Below are 23988 nucleotides of genomic sequence, written 5' to 3'. Positions count from 1 at the left end.
ATGGCTTTAAATAACACATGTGCTTAGATTAGTATTGCCAAATGGATAGCCCCAGTTCTCAATGCTGTTCTGAGTGCTAACTTTTGTAGGTAGCTGCCTACTGACACTTCAGCATATACACCACATGCATCTAAAAGGTAACAAGTCCAAGACAGAAAATTTTCTTTCCTAAACTATCCCAGGTTCTCCTTCTGTACTATGTATCACAATAAAGGGCAAGTCCCTCCACACGGTTACTCAAGACAAATATTACAGAGCAATCTTCATTCTGTCCTTCCTTTATCCTTCACACCTAGGTCATTAACAAGATCTGTCAGATTTGCCCCTCAGATATTTATCTTGCATGTGTCCACTTCAATCCATCTTAGTTCAAGCCAGCATCTTCTCCTGCCTGGTCTACTGCAATAGCTTCCTAGCTGATGTCTTTGTTTCACTTGCTGCCCCTCTTTAAGCAATACTCCCCACAGCACAAGAGTTATTTTTTAATGCAAATCCAGTTGACTTATTTCACACCCCACTGTTCAAAATCCTTCAATGGTTTCCCAGTGAACTTGGAATAAAGTCCGGTGAACAAGATCTGGTTCGTGTCTGCCTCATATTGACCCATTTGCCCCATTTCTCATGTGTGTCGGCTGTAAACATGCTCAGTTCTTTCCCTCCTGCTCTTTCCCTATTTTCCATAGAAGTCACTTTTCTTTATTCATATCTTGACTCAAACAACAACTCTAACAGTCTGTCACTGCCAATCCCATCAAAAGTTGCCAGTACTCCCACCAGATTCTATCACATGTCCAAGTTTCTTTCTGAGAACTTCAAATAACCTGTATTTATTTATTTACATTTTGAGAGAGAGACTGCGGATGGGGGAAGGGCAGAGAGAGAGGAGGAGAGAGAGAATTCTAAGCAGGCTCCATGCTGTCAGCAGGAGCCTGACGTGGAACTCAGTCTCACAACTGTGAAATCATGACCAGAACCAAATCAAGAGTTGGAGACTTAACCAACGGAGCCACCCAGGTGCCCTGGTATCGTTTGTCTTCTCTTCACATATACACCACATACATCTCTGAGGGCAGAGATCTTTTTCATTTAGTTGAATCTTGTGATCCCAATGATCCCAATGCCCAAAGCAATTATGGCACAAAATAGCTGCTGAATTAATATTTATTGGCTAAAGCAATAAATAGTTTTCATTATTAACAAATAAAGACTCATAAAATGTGTAATTATTTTTCAGTGTCCCCAAAAGGTATAATCCTTGTGAATTTCAATGTCAAGTAAGTCTAAGGAGGTCATTCCAGATTCCAAGAAGAAAACCTAATTAAAGGTGGAACATGGACCTTAGAAGGTGATGTATGTCCCTAGCACACCTGAGGTTTGAGTATGAAAATAATTCATCACCAATTTTTGCAGGCAATTTCAGTTAAAAGACACATCTCATTGTATACATATCTCCTTTTCAAACTGCAGTTCCTAACATCTTCAATTAAAATCCTAGACTCCAAAAAACTCTTTCCTCTCTGCTCAGTTTTTAAATGTGTATCTTATTTTCAATAAAATGTAATATAGACTTTGGCCACTTGGAGGCACTTTCGCTGTTTTGTAGACACCCCTTTTTTAAATGCCAGGTGCCCTTCAAAAGGACTAGAATTAATTTCCTTAAGAATATAACATTCTTGATTCTGACATTTTTAACTCTCCAACTCCTAAAATTTAAATAAGCTATTTCTAATCCAGGAAACTGACATTACTAACTCATGACATTATCTTATTCAATTTGCTATTACAACGCTGTCTTCTGTCGGCTCTCTCATAAAGAGATCATAGCACAATCCACTCTAGGCTAATTCACAACTAGGGTGAGGTTTAGAATCACTCCAGAGAATTTTCAAAATATGCCTTTCTGAGCCCCACTCTATCCATTCAGGTGCATTAAATCACAACTGCCAGGGGTATAGCCTTAGGTTATGAGTTTTTATAAAGCCTTTTGAGTGCTTCTAATACACTCTTGGATGAGAACAAGCCCAATATTTCAAACTGCCTTGCAAATACAAGCCAGCATCTTCTGGCTTGTGTATATATATATATATATATATACCAGAAAAACTACCTCAGAAGATATACAAATCGGCAATCTCCATAGGAATCATGGGCATTTCTTTGAGGTGTAGTCATCAAAAGACTGCGTCAAACATTGCCACCAAATTTTTTCAGTTATAACTGTCTTCTGTCCCTATATGTCTATTGTCAAGGTTCTCATTCCCAACAAGAGAAATCAGACTGGCCTGATGTGGATCCATATCCACCTCAGAAGCTGGAGAACCTTGTCTGGTGAGCACATGGAGTGGAGAGGTGACTTGGTGAGAGACAAGAACAGCATCTATTACTTTGCTATCTCCTGTCTCCACCCCATAACATTCTTCTGCTTAAGTAGATAATACCCCTCAATTCCTCCAAATATGCCAACCACAGTCACCTTCTAGTGCCAGCAATGCCATTAGCTCCCTTTGCCTAGAAAATTTGTAAGTATTAATGAACATAGTTCTTTTTCCTGAAAGAATATGAGCAGGAGAGTTGTATTTTGATTTTGCATCTTTTTATCCCAAGCCCAGGAAACCCACTCAACTCAGGAGACACTAAAGGCACTAAATCACTTCTCTTCGAATCTGATTCTCATCCTGATAAAAAGTGTGAGGAAAAGTGTGTGTGTGTGTGTGTGTGTGTGTGTGTGTGTGTGTGTGTAGGTTCCCTGTTATTCCAACATAGAGTTAATGATGACATAGTACGATCATATCAAGATAGTGGGATGTGCTGTGCTTTGGAATAAAAGTGATATCATTTTCTATTCTGACTTTCCAGAATATTATTTCACTTGCTAGTGCCTCTATTTCCTCATCTACAAAATGGAGAAACAAAAATACTTATCTCTGTGGGGACTACACAGGATAACATGTTGTGCCTGATGTGGTCAATTGTCCCCAGCGCCCAACCCCACCCTTTTCTATGCCTCTTTCTGGTCCATAAGCTTCCCATATGGGAAGCTTAACACTACATTTCCTCGACTCCTTGGCAGCGAGGATTCTGGATGTGAATTGTGTTCTACCAATCAGAGACAGAAGTTGGATGTCAGCAAGAAGCTGGGGATCTCTGCTGGCAGAAAGGCATTAGAAATAGGAAGCTTTTATGCTGCAGGAAATGAGTCCGTTTTCCAGATTTTTCAGTGTTGTGAGATTTGAGGCATTACAACAGTGACAGCCTCAGAGGTGGAACTTCCTAGTGAATCGGTTTTGTATTGTTTCAACAGTCATCCCAGACGGTCCACCCAAAAACCTACTCCTCCTGTCCTCCCTCTGATTGTAGGGACCTCATTACCCGTCTTAACCTACTTCCACTTTAACTTTCCAGAGTGGTTTCTATTTCCTACTCTAAACCCTAACACAGACATAAAAACTGCTTAACAATGTTTCTGATACTTAAAAATTGCTTTTAAAATATTAGACATTATCAGTATTTATATTTGACCTTAATCATGTTGCTTAAATACATTAAGCCTGAGTTTCCCTACCTGTAAAATGATAACCTGCTTCTGGAACTACTATGTAGATAAAATGAGATGATGTGTGGAAAGTGCATACCACAATGAGTAAGTGCTCAATAAATTTTATCTGTGTTGTTATTTGTGTTTAATGCCATTGTTATTTTTTGTTATTTTTATCAATTTTTGCATCATTTTGACATTAGTCTTTTAGCTTAGGAGTAAGCTAAAATATCTTACCTACTTTACAATACCACCTGTAACAGCATTGAACAGGTGTATGTTAATGTCTATGCTATTGACATGTAGTAGATTTCTAAATTTAATAACATGTTACACAGAGAACTAGGCTAAACTTAAAAATAATAATAGTTTCTCAAAAATGCATCATCTGATTCTTGACTGTGGAATCTTATTTTGGGACTTTGCTGTTCAACCACTAGAGGGTAGACAAGTACAGTGGAAAATCAGTACCAGGAAAAGCAGTATATTCTTGGTTTGCTTTTTGAATGCCCATGAGTAGAAGCCATATTTTTTTAACATGTTTCTTCTGTTGCAGCAACCAATGAAGAGGGTAGAATAAATATGCTTAACATATAAGCACACAAATGTCAGATAAAATATCATGTGCTTATTTTAACTTCATAGTTTCCTAAAATTAATAGGCACAATTCTCCACCCTCTACCTATATGCATTTTAAAGCAAACAACTCAACAACACACGCATAATTTTTTTTAATTTAGAAGAGAATTAAACAGTCCATGAGTCTCTACAACAGAGGCAGAAGTACACAGTAGTATCCTAGTGAGAATACCATGAGCCTGGGATCATAAAAGGGGACTTTTTACTCATTAGGTGCTATAGACACAGTGCTTGAGGCTTATAAATTTTTCAAGTATTAGAAAAAATATATGAGACTCATGAAAAAAGTTGACTCCCAACCTTGAAATAAAAACTGCTTTTTAATTTATACCTACACACATGCACACAAGCTAACAAACCAAACCCCTGAAACAACAAAAATCTGCTAGGATTTAGACTGAAAAGCATTAAAAAACTTCCTTAAAATTGCCAATTTTACAAAACTGAATCTTAGAATCCATGAATTCAGTACTGATGGGTTTCATTTAATTCCACTAAAAGATATTTTACAATTTTCTACATAGACTTCTTGCACATATTTAGAGTTAGGTATTTGGTTTTTTGTATTCCTTTAAATAGTATCTTTTTCTTAAATTTTTTCTGTGTTACTGATATATATAAATGCAATGATTTCTATACCCTGGATGGAGTCAGCAAACTTGCTAAGTTCTTTTCTTAGTTGTTAGTAATTATGTGTAAAATCTCTTGAATTTTCTATACATATAATTTTGTCTTCTGCAAATAATATCAATTTCATGTCTTACTTTGCTAACATTAATTTTTTTTTCTTTGTCTTACTACATTGCTTGGAGCCTCCATTATACTAGAAAATAAAGTAGTGACAACATCATGGTAGCCTTGTTCCTGATGTCAATGGAGAAGTTTTTAATATTTCACCATTACATATAACATCTGCTAAAGATTTAACAATTTTATTGATCTTTCTAATATAGCTACTTAGACTTTATTAATCCCTTGTGTGTTCTTCTATTCATCATTTTTCTGCTATTCTATCATTTTCTTCCTTTTATATTCTTTAGATTTAATTTTCTAGGTTTTTTCTAATATCTAACATTGAAATGAAGGCATCGCTGATTTTTATATTTTCTTTTTAAATATATGCATATAAGACTTTCAATATAAATTTCCAATAAGTATGGAAAGTGAGTTGGAAATAATCAATTTTAATTATTTAAACTTATCTCCCCAGCATCTTCTTTCTGAAATTAAATTCTTTAATAATTTTTTATAATATTGTGTAGATTAAAATAATTCTTATAAGCGCATAGATCTTGTCTTTCCTAATCCTCCATGTCTACTCTCCTCTTTGGTGTGTGACATGCCATCTTAAAACACACTGGATTCACTTGCTACAATTCTAGCTTTGGAATACTCCATAGTATGGCCATGTCTTGGGTCAACCCCATGCTCTGCAGTGAACAGAACACTTGATCATCTGTTCGCTTCTGAAATTCCATCATGTCAATGAAAACTTTCCTCACAATTATGGGTCTTGTTTTAGGGTTTTTGTTTTGAATTTCTCTGTGTCACACCTTAGGGAAGATCAGGATTCTGAGTGTTTTAAAGAAATAAATTCCATATCTACCTTCCAATCAATTCCTCTTTGGTTATCAGATTTATACTGTAATGGGAACCATGATTTCAATTTACAATAATGCCAATTTTGCTTCAATGTTGTGGCTGCATTATTTCAACCCAGTCAAATAGTGAGATGAATTTTCTGTTAATGTTAACTTCCCCACCACGGAAAGTAGAACCAGATGAAGTAAACTGCTAACTTTCTTACAAAATGGTGGATATATTATTTAGAGTGTGGCATTTCCACAGCCAAGTTTTTAGCTTGTGAAACATTTAATTTGGTTTTGTTTCATGGTTATAGTTTGGCACTGACCTGACTAGTCCTGTTGAAAATTCATGCTCAAGATCACGGTGCAGACAGGATATGAGAGGGTGAATGAGTCAGTGCACGCCCACAAACGCCGTTAAGAAAAACAACTACTAGTATTTTGATCTGGTATTAATCATCTTAGTAGATGGAAAGCCTATAAAAAGTGACTCCTTCCAGATGCCAGCAGAGAGCAGGTTACCAAAGAGCTGCAATGGCCAACACTTTTGACAGAATGATTAAAGGGAAGGCCCTTACTACAACTCTAAATAAGGAGAATTATCCATAGCTGGCAGTTTCTAGAAGCCATAATTCCTTGGGAACAACTCAAATCTTTGACCTCAATGCAATTTATCAAAGTTTCTTTCTCCAATCTCAACTTGTTATAAATTCACACCACGTTTCTCATCATTCCTAGGGCAGATGAAAATCATCATCCCATCATTGCCCAACATTTGCTGGAGTGAACCAGCCAGTCATATATTCCTTGAGGGAAAGAACTGCACCTGGTCAAGTTGTAGGCATATAATACATACACAGATAGTCCTGACTTACCATGGTTTTCAATTTTACAATGATATGCACTCAGTAGAAACCATACTTCAAATTTCAAATTCTGATATTTTTCCAGGTTCATGATGTTTGGTAGATACTCTCCCAGAGTACTCTCTCCCAGCAAAGAGTCCGAACTACTAGTCAGCTACACAATCACGAAGGTCAACAACCAATACATTTACAACCATTCTGTACCCTTACAAGCATTCTTTGTTTTTTTTTCATTTTCAATACATGAGTCAATAAATTACACGAGACAGTCAACACTGTTACAAAATAGGCTTTGTGTTAGATGGTTTTGCCCAACTGTAGACTAATGAAAGTATCTGAGCATGTTTAAGATAGGATAGGCTAAGCTATGATGTTTGGTAGGTTAGGTGTATGAAATGCATTTTCTTTTCTTAATATATATATTTCTTAAACTTTTTTTGTTTTGAGAGAGAGAGAGAGCACAAGTGGGGAGGGACAGAGAGAGAAACAGACAGACAGACAGACAGACAGAATGTGAAGCAGGCTCCAGGCTCTGAGCTGTCAATGCAGAGTCTTATGTGGGGCTTGAAACCACAAACTGTGAGATCATGACCTGAGCTGAAGTTGGACACTTAACCAACTGAGCCACCCAGGCACCCCACGCATTTTCAACTTACAATGGTTTTATTAAGATTCAACCTCATGGTAAATCGAAGAAAATGTGTATAACAAATATGTATTGAATTATGTATTTCATAACAAATTAATCTATACTATTTTGTGAACACTTAAAAAATAAAAGTGAAATATTTACAAGAAAATATTTTATAATGGTAGTAAACGTTAGAACCATTTTAAAAGACTACTTATGTTGCATGAGACTATCACTCAAGGAAAAAAATTGGCACACAGTTATCCATAGTAGTTATTTTCTTCTTCTTCCAATTTTTTAAATGTTTATTTATTTTTGAGAGAGCTCAAGCAGGGGAGAGGCAAAGAGAAGGGGACAGAGGATCCAAAGTGGGCTCTGCGCTGAGAGTAGCGAGCCCACTGTGGGGCTCGAACTCATGAACTGTGAGATCATGACCTGAATCAAAGTCAGATGCTGAACCAACTAAGCCACCCAGGTGCCCCCCCCATAGTAGTTAATTTCTACAATGAGATCACACTATGATAATAAAATTCTTAATGATGATTATAAAGCAAATATTTCCACAAAAATGATCACAACAAACTCAGAATGATATAACCATGAGGTCATTTACAACAGTTGTTCAATGAGTATCAAGTAAATAAAAGAAGTTGTAAAACAAAAAATTGTGAACATCCAAATGTTAACAGAAATTTTATTTTACTTCTCTTTTTTACTTTGAAAATTTTCACAATCAAGGATCACACCTTGCAGTTAATTGTCATGTCTCTTTAATCTGAAGCTGTTCCCAGTCATTTTTGTTGTTCATGATATTGACATTTTTTAAGGTCCAGACCAATTGTTTTCCAGAATGTTCTGCAATCTAGATTTTCAAATGGCTAGATTAAGTTTAAATATTCTGAACATTAGTGCTCTACAGATGAAATTGTGTCCTTCTTATGCATCAACAATTGATGTCAGTTTTTCTCCTCATACTTTTGTGCCCTATAGTCAAACTCTGTTATTACTCATCTCCTGAACCAACTTGATGGGTATTTTCTCCTGATCTCTGCTAACACCGTCAGTCTTCCTTTACAGGAAGCTCTCTCTGTTCTTTTCCAACTACCTGAGGTTTTCATAATAGCATCACTTACCACAAAACTTTTCTATGATTCTCCAGCCTTCATATATATATATACACACAGACACACACACACACACACACACACACACACACACATATGTATTCAAAATTCCTATAGTTTTCTGAAATCCACTCAGTGTTTCATCATAAAGAATTACTTTGCAGCTCCCCTTATATTAATACTATCTTATCACAATCATATATCTTGTAATCCTGCTAGATCACCATTCCATTGCCAATAGCAAGCATGGACCTTGAATTCTCCACATTTGGATTTTATGTCCCACAGAGCCTATCAGGATCCAGAGCAATTAATAAACCATAATTGTGTGGTCCTTGGGGAATGAATGAATTAAAATTACCTTTGGAAAAATCCATCTTACAATTAATTGCTCCACTGTTATAAAGAACTCACCCAAGAAAACAGTATTTTCAATTTACTCTCCCCCCACACACCCTGAAGGTCTTATAAATCCCCAGAGATTATCTCTACCTCTGTATGTAACTATGCTCTTTCAAAAGTTTAAACTCTCAATGAAAATTTTCAGAAATTTACTGGAGAAAAAAATCCAGTTTAAAAAGAGTCTCCTCTTTCTTCAAAATAGTATTTCCTATTTAAAAAAAAATAAGTCAGTTGACTTGAAATAATCATAATAAAAATAACAAAAAATGGAGACAATAAGAATACCATATAAGCTATCTCAAGTAATCGTAGTATTTATTTTTTATTACTTTGTACATAAATTTACAGAAAACTCAATGCTTTACAGCTCCGCATATTATATTCTGTTTGCCTTTATTTTTTTGTCTCTGTTTTAGTGTAGAGCACATTTTCCAATGGTAAATACTTCTTTATATCTTCAGGCTCATGAACGTCCAGCATCAATGTACGTCATCACAGATGAGAAAATGCAGAAGGCTCTGGTTTCAGGCCTTGCTCTGTCATGGTTTCTTGTTGCTAGGAACACACAGAAACACTGCTAGCTGCTGAAAATTCTCGTTAGTGTATTAACTAAATATAGGTGAATTTTTTATGAGAAAAATATTCCCAATGTTTATTTTTTTTCATTGTCACCTGATTGTCAAGTTGCTAAAAGATTGACTGAATCAAATTATAATACAAATGATCTTCAAACTTTGGCTCTGAGAAGCCATAAATGTTTATCAAAACCAAGTATAATTCTGGAGCATGGTTTATATCAAGAAAACAATTGCTGATTGAACCTGCCAGTAAGTGGATTAACCCACACTTTTAACAGTAACAAGTCTTATGGCTTCGACACATTTTCAGGCTTATTGTGGGTGGGAGGATGTTCTGCGGTCTTGTAAAATCAGGAAACATTAAGAAATACAACACTAAACAGATTTTTAAAATACAGAAATTTTCAGAGACTTTACTTAATGTTATTTTGTATTGTGAATCTATAAAATGGGAATAGAGGATTTCCTACTCCTAAAACTTATTTGGAGTAATGTATGATGACTACAGAAGACATGGGTTAAAACACAAGAGTTCCATATGTGTTTGCAAGTAATTTGAGAGTCCGTGTCATTATAATGCAGAGCTGGAGGCAGACAACCTGAATTCTCCTCTTACCTCTGTCAGTAATTAGCTGTGCAAACTCAGCAAATCCTGGGGCAAAGGAATTTTGTCCCCATGCCTCAGTTTCCAGTTTGTAAAATAGAGAGAAAAACATAAGTTTATTGTGAAAATCGAATTAATAAATTCACAGTATAGAATTGTTGTATAGAATTGTTGAATCATTATATTCCAATAGAATATAACACCTTGTGTTAATTATACTTTAATTAATTAATTAATTAACAGTAAAATTGCCATATAAACTGAAAAGCACTATATGAATATGAATTGATATTCTATTTTTATTATATCCCACATATGTTTCCTTTTGGATTTATAACCCTTGCTTTCTCAGATTAGAAGTTCTATTCTCAGGGCACCTGGGTGGCTCAGTTAGTTGAGCGTCTGACTTCAGCTCAAGTCATGATCTCACAGTCTGTGAGCTCGAGCCCGGCGTCGGGGTCTGTGCTGACAGCTCAGAGCCTGAAGCCTGCTTCAGATTCTGTGTCTCCCTCTCTTTCTGCCCCTCTCCCGCTCATGCTCTGTCTCTCTCTCTCTCTCTCTCTCTCTCTCTCTGTCAAAAATAAACATTAAAAAAAAAATTTTTAAAGAAGTTCTATTCTCTACACTAGTACAAGATGAAGCAAGCTTCTATCTGATACAGTTTAACTACAGGACCAGGCCATGCTACTAACTATATGACTATGTTTGAAAATCCTTCTAATTTTCAATTTTAAAGAAATGCTTTCAGATAAGGAGTACAAATACAAATTGACTAATGTTTTGACATGATGGGCAGATAAACCATAAGCTATTTTTAAATGGTACTATGGGGAAAGAGACAGGAACAGAAACTGGATGTTTATATATATATATATATATATATATATATATATATATATATATTTACATGGGAACCCTGTAAATTTCTTTTGTAATAAAAAATATAATTATTTCAGAAATAAAAAAGCTAAGAATTTCTTAAAAGTAGTAAATAGAAGGAAAAAAAGAATCTAATTGTATAACTAACTTTTGACATAAATACACAGAGAAGAATTATTTCAAGTGACTTTAAACTGAAATATTTTTCGTGTCCATCACTAGTGAGATATATCCTACGGATAAAATTTACCACAAATAAATCATAAGCTGCAGTCAGTAGCCTTATTGTTAATGATAACATTGGTATTATTATTTTGAAACTATTGTATATTTATGGTATAGGATAATCAAATAAGAAATGATGTACATATCATGTCACCAACACTTTCAATATAAGAAAATATGAGAAGTATAACACCAAGTAAATTAATACATAGTAATCACATATTTGAAATATAAGTATCATTACGGATTCATGATTTTTTTCTTTTTCTAAAAAAAATTTATATTCTCATTGTTATGGACTAAATGTTTCCCCCCCAAATTCCTATGTTGAAGTCCTAATCTCCAAAGTGATGGTAATTGGAGGTGGAAACTTTGAAAGGTGGTTAGGTTATAAGAGTGGAGCCCTCATAAGAAGAGACAGGAGAGAAATGATCTCTTTCTCTTCCATGTGAGGACACAGTGAGATGATGGCTGTCTACAAGCCAGGAAGCAGGTTCTCACCAAACATTAAATCTACTGGCACTTTAATCTTGTACTTCCCAGTCTCCAGAACAGTAAGGAATAAATGTTGTTGCTTAAGCCATCAAGTCTATGGCTTGTAGCCTGAGCTGGCTAAGACACCTACATGTATTTATCTTTTTAAAAACGCGTATTATATAAATACCTGTCCACTGAAAAGTTCCAGAAGCTGAGACACACCAGTAGCAATGACCACCTCTGGGTCCCTGATTCTGGTCTCTGAACTATATTTTCCTCCTTGGGAAACTGATTGATTCCAGGTCTGAGTGGAAAATCTGTCAGATAAAACTGCAACATCTTGTGCTGAAAAACAAGATAGCAGTCAAAGCTTACAGAGGTCATAACAAAGAGGCAGAGAAAGCTACTAAAGAGGCTCTTTCCAATTTAAGAAACAGTTTGAGCATCAATAGAAATGACTGGAAAGGCCTGAAATTGATCTTATATATTTATAAAATCATGAGTCAGTAATTATACCAAAAGAAAATTTTGTAAACATTCATTGGTCACCTTCAATAGTTACTAAAAGTTTCCCCAAAAAATTGATTTTAAAAAAGGGAAGGGATTATGCATGATCTATTCTGTTTTTTCCGTGTATATTTCATGCTATACACTTTTCCAGGGCAACTATTGTATAAAATCTGTGGCTTCAACTTGGGATAACTCAAAAGGCCATCAAAGCTCTAAATCTCTCCATAGCACCAGTTGGAGGCATTGTTGAGACTTCACTCCTGCTCTTTATTCTCCAAAGAGGACTCACTAAATAAATGCCCTGGATGTTAATATCCATCACATAGTTTGCTTCCCAAAAGTCCCAACCCGCTGCAAGCAGTTATTGCCATGTGTGGTGTAAGGAAGCAAATACTAACAGAGGATTGTAGACCTGAATCATTTGTTTTCCATTTGGCACGGGAACTTGTTTACTGAAGGCAGGTGGAACACAGACTCTGGCACAAGGTAGCAGTGGAATTGATGATATTTTCACTGGTTTGGTGTACTGATGAAAGAAAACACATTTGGTCATGCAATGTGTCAGACATTTGAGAAACATGGGAGAAATAGTAATGATAAGGAAAAGAAGTGGGTGAGCTCAAGTGACATGCTGAAAAAAAAATAAAAACTGAGAATGATTAATCTGCAGTTAAAAGCTAGCTGTAACAGCTATAGGCCTCCCTGGTGATAGATGATAGATGACTGATATAGATTAGATAGATAGATAGATGATAGATAGATAGATAGATAGATGATTGATTATGGATAGATAGACAATAGATGATAGATATAGATAGATGATAGATAAATAGATGGATAGAAAATAGATGATAGATAGATAGATGACAGATAGATAGATAGAGACATGTCTCGTCTTCTACAGTGGGAAGACAGAAGCAAAAGAAGCCAAAAATAAGGTCCATAAAAGTAGCCAAACTTCCAAAGATTAAAATCATAGACAACACAAATCTGCACCACCAATGTCAGTTTTCTATATGGGAGAGAATGTGATTCTCACACATATGATGGGGTATCTTAGCTTGTTGTACCTGGAAATTTTAAATTCCCTTCCAAAGATACTGATTCCAAAAGCAATGCCTAATAAATGCCCTGCATATTAATCTCCAGCTTAGTGTTTCCCTCCCAAGAAAATCAACCTACAATAGTAACCAAATGGTTGATTAGTGTGAGAATTTTCTTTATCAAAGAATTCTTATAAATACGGAAGGAATTATAAATTTAGCAAATCACCAATGGCAGCTTGTAATGAAATAATAGATCTAGGCCGCCCACCACTATAACTGATGGTTAAAATCATTGAGTCAAAGTTTGATGGGGAAACTTTATCAGGCTAGCAGTACATTAGCCCACTGATCAATCTTAATATCACTACAAATGGGATACCTACTATTAATGCTCCTGATGTGACAGAAGATGCTATACCTATAGCAACATTTATGAAGTATTTTTTTCCCCAAAAGTTGACTTCAATCTAATCAAAGCTATACATTGTTGATTTACAAGAGATACGGGGAAAAGAAGAATAAGTAAATATAATCAGCCACATCAAGAATGTGAGAAATGCTTCAGGACAAATGAACCAATATCTCAATAAATATATAGCATTATAAAAGGGTGTTTAGAGGCATATTGACCAAAAACAAAGCATGGCTTTTGATTGGATCCTAATTCAAATAACTAAAAAGACATTTTTTTAGACAAGAAAATAGAACACAGATTAGTAGATGATATGATTATTTGTAATGTTATTTTTCATTATTTGTAACATTATTTGCAATGAAATATTACTAAGTAATGTTTTTTAAAAGTTGTTATCTACTAGAGATTCATATTGGAATACTTATAGGTGAAATGATACTATATCTGCTATTTGCTTTGTAATAACCTACAGAAAAATCACATAGGTTGGAGGGGGAATAGACAAAATAAGAATGGGAAATTGTTGGTAATTATTTGAGCTGGGTAGTGGGTAGGTAGGGATTCATTGTGATATTTCAATTTTAAAATATGTTCAATTTTTTTCTAAATAAAAAGTTTTAAAAATTATTTACATCATTAATGTTAGTTTATATTTGATAGCAAATCAATGCATTCAATTAAGAAGTCATGAGGTAATACAGTTTAATGGAAATTTGTGAAATATTAATCACTTGATGATAAGTTACTTTTAAAAATATGAATTAATATTTTTAGGGAAATTATAATAATCTCATACTAAGTCTTTAACAAATGACTTATATATAATACTTTAACATATTCACAATTAATTAAGAATTATAAGTACATATATAACTGATCATAAAATATCTACTTTATCTCTTTACATAAAAATGACTAATTCCCCCCAAAAAAGACTAATTCCCTTTAAGAATGCAATGATATTATTTGATTTTTTTTAAATGTCTGATAGAAATTTATTAGAATAAAAATGTACTAACAGCAAGTTGATTAATTTGACACTTAGCTATAAGAATAGTTTGGTGAAAAAGTTATTCCCAAACATTTATGTTTCAAATATTTTTAATTTTAGTTCATTATAGAAAGTTTTGTGACACTTTTTGCATAAACGCTATTGATAATTTTTAATTTTTTTTAAATATAGGTGATAAATTATTAATAGATTGTTAAGAATTTAACCTACCAGTTTGGCATATTTCAATTTTTTTCAACTTTTGGCATTTCAGAGAGTATAATAATATAAAAATGATAATCGAAATATTAACTATCATTATAAAACAAATATTAAATAAAATTTAAAAATTTACAAGATGAATAAAATGTAGGAAAAGTACTCAAAATGTTGCAAGTCTACCCATTGCTCACCAAAGTTATCAATACCACAACACAATTTTTTTGATCATCATGTCTAACTTAATTTTTCAGTTAGACTTGAGTCAAACTGCTTTTGGTTAAATTGCTATTAACTCAATTGTTTTCTGCTAGTCATATAACAATCGCTCCATTTTGAAGATTATTGGTTTTTAAATAGCTAGAAAATGTCATTTATTATGCATTTTTCATGTGAATTGAATAAAAAACAAATTATTTCTAATCAATAGAGAAACGGTAGCCTCCAGAAATGTTATTTCTTTTTTTTTTTTTAATTTTTTTAACGTTTATTTATTTTTGAGACAGAGAGAGCATGAACGGGGGAGGGTCAGAGAGAGGGAGACACAGAATCTGAAACAGGCTCCGGGCTCTGAGCTGTCAGCACAGAACCCGACGGGAGGCTCAAACTCACGGACCACGAGATCATGATCTGAGCCGAAGTCGGCCACTTAACCTACTGAGCCACCCAGGCGCCCCCAGAAATGTTATTTCTGCTTACAATGCCAAACTCTGGAAATGAGTTAACTGGTTTGGAAATATTATGTAATCTCTCTCTGTCCACCCTCCTGCCCTTCACCTACCCAATCTTTGACACCCACCACTAGAATAACCAAGATTCATTTGGTCTCCGTCTCACTAAAGGAGTAAGTGACTCATGAGTATATTCCATATTCACCAATGCTGGAAGGTAAAACTAGATCTAGCACTTTACTGCCAGAATCTTGGAGTGATGCTGTCACATTCACCACACGTGGTGCATTGTTTAATAAATATCCAAAACTGGGACGTCTGGTTGGCTCAGTCCATTAAGCATCCAACTCTTGATTTTGGCTCAGGTCGGGATCCCAGTGTTGTGAGATTGAGCTCCATGTTGAGCTCCGTGCTATGCATGGAGCCTACTTGGAATTCTCTTTCTCCCTCTGCCTGCTGCTCCCCCACTCACCCAGGTGTCTGCTGTCTCTCTTGCTCTCTCTCTCTCTCTCTCTCAAAAAAAAATAAAATCCAATACTAAGTTGTTTGTATAGCTCATGTTTATAAGTATGCATATATATTGACAGATAATTTTCAGGTACAAATACTCTACTCTTAAATTTGTTTTGTCAATGTTCACACTCTAATCTTTCAGCTATCCATGAAGATCAAAGCATTACATAAGTCCTTGTTTCTCTTCAAAGTTTCATTCTTTTATATTGACTGTAAACAATCAATTTTGTAACTTACAGTTCTTGTAATATCAGACTGTTTTGCTTTTCTTTCAGTTTAATACAAACATCCTAACTTGTCTGAATTTAATTAACATGCCTTCCTCAGATTTAATTAAATCTGCCTTCCTCACTGATATATGAAAAATTATTTAGGGCAAAACACAATTATTTTTAAAATCATTTACATATTCAAGTTTTATTTTTAATTTTGCTTAACACATGTACTTAGGCATGCTTTTTGTGAAAATAATTGGTTAGGAAAGTGCATAATAGAGTATTATCTTTCCATATATAACAATTAAAATAGATCATGTCATACAATTCTTAACATGATCTCTATTTTGTTTTTAAAAATCTAGATAGTTCTGTATATGGACAATTTAAAAATATAGAAATATACATACCAAGAAAGTCACAACGATCATCTTTAAAGGTAACATTAAGGAAATACTCACTTTCTATTTTTATCTTTTGAATTTTTTTTTAAGTAGGCTTCATGCCCAAAGCAGAGACCATTGAGGGGCTTGAACTCATGACCCTAAGATCAAGACCTTGAGATCAAAACCTGAGTTGAGATTGAAAGTCCCAAGCTTAACTGACTGAGCTATGCAGACACCCCTGTCTTTTGACTTTTTAATAATGAATATGTCTTACTGGAGATGAAGTATAAATATACCTTTTAAAAGAATTTAATATATAGAATTATATATATGTAAGAATTATATATATGTAAGAATTATATATATATAATATGCACATTCTATATATAATATATGCACGTATATATACTTAAGTATGAGTATATATACATAATTGAATGTATTTTTTTATTTAATGAGATAAAGTATAAATATTTATTTCAAAAAAGGATGTCATTGATGGTTTTGTAAGTTCTCATAATCTGTTCTATCATCTTTTTCTCTCTATCAAAAAAAATTTTAGCAGTGCCTGGGTGGTTGGTTGAGCATCCCACTCTTGATTTTGGCCTAGATGGTGGGATTGAGACCCTCATTGGGTCTGAACGTGGAGCCTGCTCAAGATTCTCTCTCTCTCTCTCTCTCTCTCTCTCTCTCTCCCTCTGCCCCCTCTCGCTTGCCCTCTCTCTGTCTTTCTCTAAAAACAAAAAAAAAATGTTTTTCAAATGTTTAAAAAATATATTTTAATTCTGCACCAAGCTATAAGGTTTTCAAAAATATGTTCTGTGACCATAAAGAACTTCTGTAAAATTAACCTTCATCTTTCAAAGATTTGTATAAAACATCCTTTACCTTCACTCCACTCAAGTAAAAGTATTTATTAAATTTTTCTGTAAGGACCATGAAATTGAATTGGGACCTGTGCTGTAAGAAATCGCCCAGAAAGTCACAGGAGACTGGCACACACCCTCTAATGAGAAAACATTTCACAAGCAACAAAAACCACGGTCAAAAATAATCAGAATGTTGACGATGGAAAGAAACCTAAAGGAGCATAATCCAAAAAGCGGTGAGTCCTTCTTAGAAGAGAAGTAAACCAAATTCTGCTTTCTTCCCTGACAGAATGGTGAAGAAAGAGCAGGAATCTACCATATGTTAGCATAAGAAAAAAACTATTTAAATCCTTAATTATCTATTAATGACTACATGAGGGTTGGCATAATGAATTAGAATCCCTAGGAGCCCTGACCTGGGAGCAAGTCTGCTCCACCAACCATTTGCCTACAAACCTTCAAGGTATATGGGCTTAAATATGGGGATAAGAGAACTAAGAGACCCTCCTTGAGGCACAGATGGCCTTCCCTGAAAGAAGCAGTGCACTAAAGACTGGGACAAGCCAAGAAAAATCCTTCCAAGGCTTTTCAGGCTCTCAATGGATATAAACAATTGCTACTGAAGGCTGGTGCTGAGGCAAGAGGGAAGGAAAGAGATCTCCCCAAAGTCAGAAAGTTGAGAGTGTGAACACATAACAAAAAGTACTGTGAGCAACTTAAAAAGCTCACAGCCAGTCTTTGGAACCAAAAAAAGAACTGCGAGGGTACAGAAAATAACGGTTGCCCATATTTGCTCCTGAGTCGACACTCCAAGTATTTATAGACAGAAGCCCAGAAGGGAAGATGAAGGACACAGGACTTGCTAGTTATAAAACTTCAAAAAGTCATTGTTCTAGTTTCATAGAAGAGATGGGACCAGGAAGATCAGACAAAGTACCAGAGAAGTTCCTATGTCTATTAAGAAGTCCCACTTGAGGGACGCTTGGGTGGGTCAGTCAGCCAAGCATCTGATTTCAGCTCAGGTCATGATCTCACTGAGTTCAAGTTTGGAAGTTTAAGCCCCACATCCAGCTCTGTGCTGACAGCTCAGTGCCTGGGGCCTGCTTCGGATTCTGTGTCTCCTTCTCTCTCTGCCCCTCCCCTACATGTGCTCTCTCTCTGAAAAATAAAAATAAATATGCATTTAAAAAAAAGAAAAGAAACCCCACTTGAGCTCTGGGGAACTGTTTAACCATTAGGGGGACCCCTCAGTTCACACAGGCAGTATGACTCTACTCTTAGACATCAACTTCAGTTTGGTGATCAATTCAGCCTGATTAGGCACATTAAAGTCAATACTTGGATAACACAGGGAACTTTCACTTAAGTGAAAGTCATAATTGATGTCATCATTTTAATATCAATACAGTTAAAGTTTAACACATTAATTATATCCACCTGCTATCATATATTGCTAACTAATTAGTTCATATTTCCCAGTTAGATTATAAATTCCTCATAGGCTAAGATCATGTTTTAATATTTTTCTGTGTCTCCCAAAAGATGTAAGACAGCCTAGATATATATGATTTAATTAATGAATAATCAGCTATTCTTTTTTTTTTTTTTTTTTTGCCCAGGAAAAAGTTAATCCTCTCCATCCACCCAGGATTAGCCTGCCCATCCAACACATCCATGACTTTGATATTAGCTCTCTGGAAGCATTAAATTAAATGTGAAATTTTTTTCCTAAGGAGAAAGGATGAATATTTGTTTTAAAAATAAAACAAAATTAAGACTATGTACAGTCGGAAGAAGACAGAAATGGTAGAAGAAAGAAGAAAATGAAGAGCAGAAAGCAGAGGAGAAGTAGAAGGAGAAGGAAGAGAAGAAGGGGAAGGAGAAGAAGAAGAAGAAAAGTAGAAATGGCAATTACATAAAATCAAAAATTTTTTTTTAATTTCATTTTCATCCTCCAAATTCTTACACATAACCATTTATCTCTCCAAATGGCTTTTAAAAATCAGGATAAAAGTTGGTACTATATTTATTGATTTTTTATATCAATAATCACCTCTAATTAGGGTTTTTCCTTTGAGTTTCTAAACAAAGATAAAAATGATAATTGTTTAAAAGTACTACTTCATCTTCAATCCAGTAGAGGCCATTCCATATATTGAGTAAATTTCAATAGCACATACATAGCATCTGTACATACACTTGAAGATTACATGAAATAATATATACACATAGGAACAATTAAGCACCCACTGTATATATGAGAAATGAAAATGGGCTGGGTGAGGAAAAGCTTCCAGAAGTAAGAAAACTCAACCTGGATTCATACACAAAGAGACATGAAAAGCTTGATGACTGTCTGCAGTACTTCTAGTTTTGTGCTAATAATGTAAATGTTTTTAAAACAGTATCACATAGGGGGCACCCGGGTGGCTCAGTCTGTTAAACATCTGACTCTTGGTTTCGGCTCAGGTCATGATCTCACAGTTTCATGAGTTCAAGCCCCACATCAGGCTCTGAGCTGGCGGTGCAGAGCCTGCTTGAGATTCTCTCTCTCTCCCTTGCTCTCTGCCCCTCCCTCACTTATTCTGTCTCTGTTTCTCTCAAAGTAAATAAATAAACTTAAAAAAAACCCTTAAATACATATTATATGGAAACAGGCAATTGATAAAAAACATAAAAATATATAATATGCTATATGTTGAGAAATACTAAGGAGAAGCATAACACAGGGAAAGTAGGTAGAAATTATGTGCAGGGGGGTTATTATTTAAATTAGGTGGTCAGAGAGAGCCTCACTAAACAGATGGTATTTGAGCTAAGATTTGGGTGATAAGGAAGGAAGCCATGTAAATATTTGGAGGAACAGCATTCCATGTAGAAGGAACAACATGAGCAGCACTTCCCAGGGCAGAAAATGCCTCGTATGTTTAAGAAATAGCAAGGCGAGCTGTGCACCTAGAAGAGAGAGAGGAGAGTAACGGGAGATGAAGTCACAGAGTTGAGGGCATAGGTGGACATGGGCTTGCCCATGCTTCTAATGACTGTCTTTACTGTTAGTGAAGTGAGAACCCTGGAGGATTGTTACCGGGAAAGTGCAATTATCTGTTTATGGTGGAGTATTTCGTGGCTAGTGTGTCGCAGCGAGAACAACACCGATGTGGAGAAAGTAATTAGCAATCATCATTGCAATAGGCGAGATGGTGGCTTAGACAAGGGTGAGCATAGCAAGAAATGTTTGGATTCTTGACTCTATCATCAAATTGTTAACTGCTCAGTTAGGAGAAAAAGTCTGGAAAACGTCAAAATTATTTTTTAAAAAAAGGTGGGGGGTGGGGTGGGGAATAAATCATTTGTTTTTTAAACTCTAGCTGAGAACAATGTGAAAGCTTTTAGCAACTATTTTGTTAAAGTCATTAAGATTAAATTTCATTCACAGCCCATGGTACCATGTTTGAAACAGAGAAGATGCTCAAAAATATATCCTGAATTGAACTGAATTGAATTAAGAAATTATCAGAGAAAAAGAATGAATTCCAGTCTCATGCCTGCAGCTGGCTAAAGCCTGAATATCAGAAAGAAAATGTTCAGAATTTCTCCCTATTCTTCTACTGTCTTGTTCAAGTTCCCAGCCAGACTTATTCCAAGTGTGGCCCCCTGGACCAGAGCATCAGCACAAGTGAGAGCTTGTTGGCTATGCAAACCTTAGGTGCCATTTGCAGACATCCTGGACCAGCATCTTGGGAGGTAGCCCAAGAATCTGTGTTTTAACAACCTTGCAGGTGATTCTTAGGAACACTGAAGTTTAAGAAGAACAGTTCACAACTATCCTTAAAATCAAATTCAGTTATTTATTACTACCCAGAATAGGATCCTAGACTTAAAACCAGAGTTTTTATTAAGGTATTTTTAAATCCAAAGATCACTAAATAATTTATATATAATATAATCATGCAATTTATAAATACACATATGTGTATGTGTATGAGTGTATAATCACCCCAGGTATACTTTCAGACTGGCCGTCACCTGACAGCCTTGGTTAGCAAAGCTATACCTATGACACTTGTTCTTCTAAGACCTTTTGAGCCATCCCAGATACCCTGCACTCTAAGAATGACTTCAAGAAGCAAAAGACAGAAGCAGCTCTATTGGGAAAGCTTTGCTTTTTATCTCTTTCTAAGCAAGCTATTATACAAAGTGAAACAATATAAACAAGATTTGTTCATTTGCTTATTTGATTGTTTTAACCAGGAAAGATGATCGTGTGTAAAGGCTTTGCTTCTCAGCTCTTGGATGTTCAGAGCAATGAAGTGGAGAGGTTGTATGCAGGCTTTGGGAGCTGACAGATCCTAGTTCGAATCCTGGTTCTGCTTATTCTAGCCACGCAAACTCGGTCAAGTTGCCTAATCTCTCTGAGTCTCATTCCTCATCTAAAAAGTAAGCTGGAGGGTAGTCTCTGTGGTGCAATTGCAATTGGCTAGCGAATTGGGCTGTGAACTGAAATGCTGGTGGTTCAATCCCACCCGTGCAAGTCTGGAATTATACAGTCTTGGGGCGAATGGCTGGCTCAGTCGGTTGAGCATCAGACTCTTGATTTCGGTTCAGGTCATGATCTCAAGGTTCTGGGATGAGCCCTGCCTCAGACTCCACACTGGGCATGGATCCTGCTTCAGATTCTCTCTCTCCCTCTGCCCCTCCCCTGCTCCTGGTCTCTCTCTCTCTCTAAAGTAAACAAACAAACAAATAATAAGAAGTAAACAAGACACTATGGTAATAGATTGGTGTGTGACACAAACGAAGTACTCAACAAATTTGCATTCCCTTCTTCTATCTCTAATCTGTCAGTAATTTTTATTTCCAGACCTTTTCCCTACATGCTAGAACTGATGTAAAAAAATAACCTTCCCTCCACCCACCCACAATGTGATGCATTGATGAAATACTGATTTGGGGAAATGTGTAGCTTAAATGTCTTTAATGCTGGATTTCCAGATTCTCTTCCCCCAGAACCACCCATGGGGAAAAGGAAGAGAAACCACTTCCCACAGCTGGGGCTTTCCTCATTTCCAAAGCTGCAGAATAATCACAATTCCCAAAGGAAGCATGCCAGGCTTGGAGGCTCTCTTTTCTACCAAGAGAGCATTTAATAGCTCTTTCAACAGGACAGGCCTTCAGCCCTTCTCCATATTATTTGTCTGTAACCTATTACTTTTAAGTAAAATCTTACCGTTTTACAAAATAAAGAACATTAATCTTCTACACTCCATATTCCTACTTTCTCAATTTGTATTTTGCTTGAATGATAAGAATGGAGGAGGTAGAGGGAACAACTCTACTTCTTAATGGTTAGTCTAGAAAGAGCCACTTGCAATAGCATTTTCTCTGAACAGAATTCATCATTGTGCTGTCAGGATCAACTTTCTTATCTGAACTTGAGAAACCTGCTTTTTTGTCTCCCTATCTTAGAACACTGTGAATGGGAAAGCTGACAACCAAACGCGGCCACAGAGTTGATGTGTGGGAGGGTGAATCTAACAATTAACTGCCAAAATTCATTTTTTTTAAGTCTCTTTGACACTGTTTACAATAAGCTTCTACAGTTCTCTAGTTTGTGACCATATCAGGCTTATAAAGTGAAGAATTATAGAAATTATAGGAGTAAAAAAAATTTGTTCAAAAGCTTTGTGATACCCATACTGTGTGAGAAATACTCTTGTTTGAATAGTAAAATATTTTAGATCTCTAGTTCAGTTAACACACATATTTTCCAAAAGGAAAAAGAAGTCTGTATATATGTATGTGTGTTGGTGGGTGGGTGGAGGGCACAGGGGTGGTTTTGCATTGATCATGGGGCTTCAATAGATTTAAGAAATGACGATGAAGAAGAAGAAGAAGAAGAAAAAGAAAAAGAAGAAGAAGAAGAAGAAGAAGAAGAAGAAGGGGAAGGAGAAGGTGGAGGAGGAGGAGGAGAAGGAGAAAGGGAAGAAGAAATATAGCTAACTTCATTTTACTTTCAGGCTAAATGAAATACAAAAATAAAGCCATATGCATTTCTCTCTAAGCATTAACATACAGGCACAGAGGTGAAGTATTATCAAATTTGATGCTATCTAATTTTAAATTATTTAAAGTTATAGAAAAAGTTCATTTTCTTGATATTTGTCCTTTATAAATTTTAAGAACTCTTCTTACATTATAGGACAAAAAAATAGAAGCAGGTGATGACAACAAGAGGCCTCTTGTTTTTGAATTTATTCTGTACAGACTGCTTTCAGTATAAAGTAAGCTGCTGACTGCCACTCCCATACTGCTCCTTCCTAACATCCACAAAGCAGGGAGCTTGGCTCTTGGGCTGGTTCAGACCCTTCTCAATATGGAAGTAGGACCACACACTCGACATCAAACCAATTAAAGTAATCTTTTCTACTTGTCTTTTTCTTCCCATTTCATCCCAGAGCCTATCATCAATTCGAGTTTATTCATTATCATGAAATACGAAACTTTTTTTTTCTGTTTCTGAGTATTTTTATTAACCACTAATAATTAATTCACTTTGGCTATGTGGCTGCCAGAATAAAATAAAATATGTGTTTCATGATTCCCAAA

General features: G+C 35.4%; 1 long non-coding RNA gene across 1 annotated transcript in view; it reads right to left on the bottom strand.

Moving 5' to 3' along the window:
• Positions 1–9103: 9103 nt before the first annotated feature.
• The window catches only part of LOC125925509 (uncharacterized), a 35211-nt gene continuing 20326 nt past the window's right edge, over positions 9104–23988 (bottom strand). Inside the window, exons 2-4 of the long non-coding RNA XR_007458851.1 lie at positions 11735–11892; positions 9979–10042; positions 9104–9339 (exon numbers count right to left, since the gene is read on the bottom strand). This is a non-coding gene — a long non-coding RNA (uncharacterized LOC125925509). The remainder of the gene's footprint in view (positions 9340–9978; positions 10043–11734; positions 11893–23988) is intronic.

The sequence above is a fragment of the Panthera uncia genome, chromosome F1 (genome assembly GCF_023721935.1).
Source record: "Panthera uncia isolate 11264 chromosome F1, Puncia_PCG_1.0, whole genome shotgun sequence".
Taxonomy (NCBI): Eukaryota; Metazoa; Chordata; class Mammalia; order Carnivora; family Felidae; genus Panthera; species Panthera uncia.
This window is presented reverse-complemented; position numbering and strand designations above follow the sequence as displayed.